Raw genomic sequence first — 7,478 nt, 5'->3', positions numbered from 1 at the left:
AGAGAGAGAGAGAGAGAGAGAGAGAGAGAGAGAGAGAGAGAGAGGGAGAGAGAGAGAGAGAAAGGATTTGTCTGAGGCAACAGCTTTAGAAGTTGCACATCTTTTATTTGGAAGGTAGTCTAATATATATATAGACCACTATATATATTAAACTATCTATCTATATCTATATCTATATCTATATCTATATCTATATCTCCCCACTAAGCTTTCCAACTGTTATACTGGTCAAATAAAATATGAACCAATATGAGAACTGTTATTGTACACTAAAACTAACTTATGTCTCCCCTTGAGTATTTTTATACATTTTGGGTTTAATTATATAAAGGCAGAATGAACATGATAATGCTATAATTTGGTGAGAAAACAGCAATGCTATAGAGTAAGCTTTTATTTTCCCATACTTCCATTGAAGATTTTCTTCTCTTTTCATCTCCATTTATTTTAAGAAGTCTTCTTACCAAAATAAAAATGTGAGCCTTATCAAGTACCATTTTAGAACTTGCTTCTAGTACCAGCTGATTTGCATTTATATAAAGATTGTTTGTAGCATAGTGCAGCAGGAACAAAAGCTATACTAATACAAATATCCTAAAATACACTGTGTTTTAAAAAAATGCAATATTGATATTGACTATGAGGGATGTTGCCAATTTTTAGGATGTCCAGAGACATTAATCCAAAAATCACTTGTCAGGTAATTGATAAGGAATGTCTTTAGTCGTAAGCACTACAGGTAGGTAGGAATGACACTTTCTTACCCATATTAGAATTCTCTACCTCATGGAATTGTAGGCATCAACTAATTTTTCATGTAAATCAAATAACACAAATGTTTATAAATATGCACAGCAGTAAGGTATTATGAAGAATAAAAAAATTCTTTATTCTCAAAATCTGATAAATATTTCTTAATTATTTCATCCTGGTAACCACAGGTGGAAAACTGGGTATGGCTTGGCATAATGCAATAGAATTTCTTGTGCAATTTGTGATAGAATGTTCCAAACCAAAAGCTCTATAAAATTACACAGCAAATTCTGGTTTTCTAATTGCCAGGGTATGAAAACACTATAAACAAAGGATGTCAAATAGGTTTTATTTTGCCTTCTACTCTGAAAAACTGTTGCTTAACAAGGGTTCTGTATTAAGGAGGAATGTGAGGTAAAATAGTAATCAGCTAGTTCTTTAATAGACCACAAGCTAATTTTTTATTGGCCATGAAAATTGGTAATGACTCATTCAAATTTTCTTTCAGTTCTTATGTACAATGGGAAATTTAATAATAGCTAGTATTTATTGTGTACTTTGTATACTTAGATACTTTGCAAGTTTACTAATCAATGCAATGGCCACTTTTTTTTAAACAATTATGTTAATTCTTAATATCCAAATCATCATAGATGCTTAACTTAAGCCAATTGTGGTAATTTCATCCACTTTACTCAAGATCAATTTAGCAAAAGTTATGTTACCAAATTCTGGGAAATGAGACTTAAATCAGGGTCTGTTAGGGTACTTTTCAAAATGGGAGAAGGAGGGATAATTGATAGATACATGACAAATACATGATAGAGAGATGATAGATGATAGATAGATGATAGATAGATAGATAGATAGATAGATAGATAGATAGATAGATAGATAGATAGATAGATATAGATAGATAATAGACAGGTAGATAGAGAATGAAAGTGACAACCTCTTTTAGCCTTGGCTATTGTCTGGTCATATGACCTGAAATAGTCGTAACCACTACTTAAACCAAGAATTGTTTTAAGAACAAAATCAAAACTCTAGAGATAGCAAAGCAGAAAGATTTAAAAGAATGTGGTGATTGGCTGTCTTTGAGCTACATTTGCTAAAATTGGCTAAATTTACCAATTCTGAAGCCATCATAATCTGCCTGGGTTTTGTTTTGTTTTATTTTGTTTTGTTTTGTTTCCAATGTGAGATTATAAATTTTGTTATTGCTTAAATCACTTTGAGTTGGATTTTCCACTAATTGCAAATGTATGATAATTCACTCACCTTTCTGAAGAAGTGAGGTAGCAGTGAACCAAAGGAATGAGGAGCTAAGTAAAATCCCTCCTTACTCAGGATATATTCAAATTATAAACCTAAATACACCTGCATCTAAAGCCCAGCCTCATGCTGTTACACCATGGGAACTAGTTAACATATGCCCATAAAAGAGGTTATTTAGGTCCACTGAAAATTCAACAACCATCCCCCATAAAATCCTGGAAAGTTTATTCCAAGAAAATAGACATATACATTAAAGAATGCCCTTCTCAGACTATATAAAAGCAGTAGATACAATCAGTATCTTAATTCCTATGGAATGATTCTTCATTCAAATAAAAGTATAACACATTGAGTCTGGGTTACAATTGACTGCCACTAAAGAGTAAGCATTTTTCTATGTAAACTTTTTGGTTTGCTACAAGAATATGCAATGCTTCGAATACCAAACAGTGGTTTTATCATTAGCTTGAAATATTAAAAAAAAATTAATGGGGTTTTGGTATTTTTTTTTCTTGGAAAGTGGAATTTGTTTAAAAAAAATAGAAAATTCAGTTTGCTTTTAGAGATTCAAAAATGTTCCAGGGAAGCATCATTATAAATTTTTAAACCTGCTCCACAGCTTAACATCTCTTTATGGCATCCTTTTAATTATCTCATCACTCTTAAATAAACCTCTTTTATATTTAAAGTTTGAGGCTTTTGCAGATAATCAACATAATGATGAGGATTTTTTTTTTTTGGTTTGTTGTTTTGTTTCTTTTTATCCAGTTGCAAATAATATGTAAGGCATGGTGACAATATCATTTAACTAAGTTTTTTCACCAAGCTAACTACTTTTATAATTTTTCTTCTCTGATTTAAAAAACTGCCTTCAGTGCATTGCAAAAAAAAAAAGTTGTTTTTTTTACACTGAAATATTACCAATAAAATATGGGGATCAGAATTCAATTATTTTTAAAAATATATATTGTTATGTGTATACTGGATCAATCTACTGATTTTTCTTTTCTTTTGCTACTTTAATATTTCCCATCAAAAGTCTGTTATATAAAGTAAAAACATTTGTTATATCCTCTTAATAAGGATAGTGGAAATTTTTGAAAAATATGTTAGCAGAGAATCTAAAGATTTTGGCTTGCAAATAAGAAAAATGGTCTTGAGTCTGCAGGCTGGGTTCTTTGAGTACTGCAGCTCTCTCACTGGCTTTTCCTGGAGTCAGTATCAGACTTGGATCTCTTCTGTTCTGCTAGCTGGTAGAAACCACTTGGAAGGGGGTGGGGTTCATTTGTCTGCTGCCTCTGTGAGACAGCCAGGGATCATAAGTATTTGGGCAGACTTCTCTTTCTAGATCTCCTTGCTCTTTCATAATGGAAGGATGTCAAGGCCTTTTTAAGAAATTGAAAGATTGTCCATTAGCACATTTTCAAATCCATGAAAAATAAGGGCAGTGAACATTTTTGAAGCCTCCTAAGGACGTTTTCATTACCCATGACTATAGTTAGCGGAATAACGGCCGCCCTAAGATATCAGCCTCTAAGCACTAGAATCGGCCAATGTCACCTTGAAAGGGTCTTCACACTTATGATTAAGGATCTTAAAATTGGGAGATTATTCTGGATTATCAGGATGGGCCCTGATAATAATATTATTCTTATAAAAGGCAGGCAAAAGTAGTTTGGGTACAGACAGGAGGTAATGGGATCACAGAGGCAGAGACTGGAGGGATGCGACCACAAGCCCAAGAATGCTGGCAGCCACCAGAGCTGGGCAAGGCGAGGAAGGAATTCTCCCCTAGAGCCTCCAGGGGGCGCACAGGCCTAGTGACATCTTAATTAGAGCTGAGTGATATTGCGTTGGTCCTTCTGGCTTCCAGAAGAAAAACGATTTCTGTTGTTTGAAGCCACCAAGTCTGTGGTAATTACTTAGAGAAGCCCCAGGAAATGTATAAAATTATAGAGGGAAGTTATTTTACAAAGCCATATACTCCACCACATTTACATTTATTTTTAACAGGAGACAGCTCTCTGTGTCAATATTTCTACAGGTATTCTAAATTTGGAAACCCTAGGAGTTGCTCATATAGACTGGGAATGACTACTCCATTCCCATTCCATGTATTTAAGTACCTCAAGCAATGCAAGTACCTCGACAATTTAATATGAAGTTGACTCTGCTTCTAAAATGATCCCCACTGGTATTTCATCTTTCATGTGTAATTTAGATAAATATATTCCATTTAAGATTAATGAGATTACCTTTTTATTGTGATTTTTTTGTGTCCACACAAACTCTGTTTAACTTTTAAAGGGTATACATTTTATATCAGGAAGGTTGTAAATATGTGCATACCATCCGTACCTCTCCTGTCAATCAGAATTGAAACAAAGGCTGTAAACAGCTTGGTCATTGTCAGTATAAACCTATTTCCATATGAATTGTATGTGCATATTTACAACCTCCCTGATATAAAGTTTATGCCCTTTAAGATAAAAGAGAGTTTGTGTGCACACCAAAAAAATCACAATGAAAAAGTAATCTTATGAATCCTAAATGGAATATATTTACCTAAATTACACATGAAGGATAAGATAATTTAGGGAACATAGCCTATAAATCCTCAAAGGGATAAACCCCTCTTCATGGTGAAAAGAAAGTCTTTTCTGCGTAAACAATAAGGATTATGCAGCAATTCTTGGCTTAAACGTGACCTTCTTAGTTCCAATCGTATAATATTTCAAAAGATTTTCAATAATTTTGATGAATTCAGAATTATTTTTATATTATATCAAAATGTTCCATGAATTTTGTACATTTTTCTTTTCATGGTCATGAATGATTTTTGACAAAATAACCACTTCAGAAACATGGACCATCAAAGGACAATATCCCTGAAATATTTTGAACTAGGAGTTTGTTGTTGCACTGTGATTTACAGTCATTGAATAATTACCAGGGAAAAACTCCACAAAAAACAAAATGAAATGAAGTGTCTTTTAGATATGAGACAGTATAACTACATTCCTGCATAGAAATGACTTCAGAAAATAAATTACAAGGCTTCAACCTAAATTATGTAAAAGCAAAACTAAAGAAAAATTGTAGGATGCAGCCAGACAGCATATGAAGATGGCATACCTGAAAATTCCACATAAGTACAAATTACGTGTAAAAGTTTCTTTTTCATGTCATCACATTCAGACTTTTGAAAAGCAGTGAAAACTGCTGTAGATTTTGTTTTTGTGTTTTCTTTTGTTTTTTTGCTTGTAAGCACCTCTTGAGGAATAATGAGAGACCACTAATACCTATCATTTTACACAAAATAAATAATGACATTTTCAGCTGATGCAATTGATATAGTCACGGACTGGTTTATCCAATAAAGCCTGAAAGTTTAATTATGAAAGATTTTCCAAACTACAAATTCTATGGGTTATATGGGAAGATAACTCACTTAAGAACAAAAACTTGTACATGAGTCGAAGACAAATCACTCTTGGAAATCTAACTAAAATGAGAGTTATAGAAAGCTGCCAGGATTATGTGTTAGAAGATTAGAGTCTGGCTATGAATTTCAGAGGATCTAATTCTGTTCAACACTAAGGAAAAAAATGTAAATTCCTTTATATATTCTTTATTGGCTAAGTCAGATGTTTCACGAAAATAATCCACTTAAAATAAAAGAGAAATTTAAATTCTATCACATAAATACTAGATATCCTTACAGTGTGAATTCATTTCTGGCATATAATGATTTATTAAATGGAGAGTTTCCAAATACACAATGACATTTTACTTCAAGTATAATTTATGAGAGCTAATGGCATTTTTGCAAGCTCTATGAGTTCAACAGTCTAAAATTTAGATAACAACCATTATGTGTTTCCTACCTTTTTATCAGCTGTTTTATGAATCTTGTGGATCCTACTAGAAAACAAGGTTATATATTCATAAGTTATAAATTATAAACAAGAGTTAATTTACTTCAAACCTAGCAATGCAGCTGAACAAAATGTTTTTAAGCGACACTTGTTGAAGAAATTGTGGCTAAAATTTTCCTTTGAAATTCAAGAACCACTTAGGGAACGTTTTCCATAAAAACCTATACTGGAAGTAAAAAAACAAAACAAAACAAAAAACCTATAAATAATTCAGTTACGATAAAAACTGATTATATTAAGAAAGTAGCAGGAGAATATCTTATTAAAAAATAAGCTTAGTTAGGGCTGGCAGACTGGCTCAGTTGGTTAAGAGTTAGCTTAAGAACACAAGCTCTGAGCAACAGGGCCGCAGGTTCAATTCCCACATGGGCAAGTTATGCTGTGCCCAAGTAGCCAACAGGTGGCAGGATGGCTCAGCTGGTGAGAGTACGTGCTCCTAACAACAAGACTGCCTTTTTGATGGTGGGCTATGCCTGCCTGCAACTAAGACTGAACTCAGCACCTTGAGCTGAGCTGCTGCCTGGATGGCTCAGTGGATCGAGCATGTGCTCTTAACAACAAGGCTGCTGGTTTGACCCCCACATAGGATGGTGCTGCATCCACCCACAACTGAGATTGAACACAGCACCTTGAGCTTAGAGAGGCAGCCAGATGGTGACTGGTGCCCTCCACAACTAAGATTGAAGAACAACAACTTGGCTGGTCCCCTTCCCCAATTCCCCAACACTGTTCTCCTCCTCCAATTCACCAATTTAAAAAAGAAAAAAGAAAAAAAGCTGAAACTTGCAATATGCTTTAGAAGAAAAAAACAATTAAGAAAATAACACTTTTTTTATTTTTTATTCTTGGACAAATTCTCCAAGAATTTTATACACTGTTCTTTTGCTTGAGTCACTATTCTCTCTAATCTCTCTCTGGCCAAAGCCTACTTTTCTTTACATGTCAGCTTGCCCATCACTTTCTTTTCACTGTCATGTCTGACTTCCAACTTGTCACCTGAGGTGTAATTAGAAGGCCAATCTGTGTTCTCAATGTACCCTTCATTTACAATATCAACATATTAGTATAAATGCTATTTGTATAATCTTTCATCAAGACTATTAACTCTCTAAGTTCAGGGATTGTGTAGTTCTGATCATCCAGCACTAAATAAGTGATCAGTAAATAAGATAACTATTGTTACCTACTCAAGTGAATAAATTAATGAGGAATATATGAACAGAAAGGACACTTGAATTGAATACATGCCTTCTTGGCTTTTTGGAACAGAGATGTATGATTTTGTCATTTTCATTTACTGCAAGCAGATGCTATGGTCCCCAAATAGTGTGAATTCAGAATTGGTTTCCCTGTTTACTCAGACACCATTAAACACAATAAACTACACTGAGGAAGAATTAATTCAAATCAGCAGTTCTCAACCTGTGGGTCATGACCCCTTTGGGGGTCGAACGACCCTTTCACAGGGGTCGCCTAAGACCATCAGAAAACAAAAATATATTTACATTA

This window comes from Hipposideros armiger, unplaced genomic scaffold (genome assembly GCF_001890085.2).
Source record: "Hipposideros armiger isolate ML-2016 unplaced genomic scaffold, ASM189008v1 scaffold_770, whole genome shotgun sequence".
Classification (NCBI taxonomy): domain Eukaryota; kingdom Metazoa; phylum Chordata; class Mammalia; order Chiroptera; family Hipposideridae; genus Hipposideros; species Hipposideros armiger.
Note: the sequence above shows the minus strand (reverse complement) of the source record.